This window comes from Penaeus monodon, chromosome 34, assembly GCF_015228065.2.
Source record: "Penaeus monodon isolate SGIC_2016 chromosome 34, NSTDA_Pmon_1, whole genome shotgun sequence".
Classification (NCBI taxonomy): domain Eukaryota; kingdom Metazoa; phylum Arthropoda; class Malacostraca; order Decapoda; family Penaeidae; genus Penaeus; species Penaeus monodon.
In genome coordinates, this window is record NC_051419.1 from 31,055,013 (window position 1) to 31,055,757 (window position 745).

Sequence of the window (745 nt, forward strand, 5' to 3'; positions counted from 1 at the left end):
ATGATGGATTGTAAAGGTATATATACACCGTAAAAGTTTATAAAAAATAAAATAAAATAAAATACTCCACATTGGCATTGTCAGTAATGTTATCTGGCTGTTATTATTTGTCATATGGTGAAAAAAAAATCAATATATGGCTTCAGCTAAACTCAATGGGTGTTTAATAAGAGGTGATTGGATTCATTCAACCAATAAAAAGTTGACGGCCTATGTAATACTATATATTCAAAGTCTCGTTGGCGCATACGCGATTGTATCTTTTAACAAGAGTCAGTTGAACAAAGATGAAACCATAAATGAATTACCAACACCACTACCGACACCAGCATAGTTCGCTACGACTGCCACCATTTTAGGCTGCCAACAACACGGGGAAGTCTCACTGCCTACATTCAGGCAGGCAAGGCTCCCCTGTCGCGATTTACACCTGCCAGCAGTTCCCCCGTCAAACGTAGTCACCGATGTCTACTTAATGCTCAAGTTCCCTGCCAATATTCACATTGTCAAAACAATCTCACTTCCCCTGCCAACCGTAGTCACAGAAACCTCTGCCAAAGTTTCCCTGCCACCTGCCCGACTGCCACCTAGCTGCCAACAGTATTTTTTTTATGATTTCCGTGCCACTACCCACATTGCCAACCACTTCTACCAACAGTACCGTGCGCTGCGTCCTGAACAACCCAAGTAAATGCACGTAGGTCATCGTTATGGTCAACTTTATGCGAGTAGTACACTTGTCTTC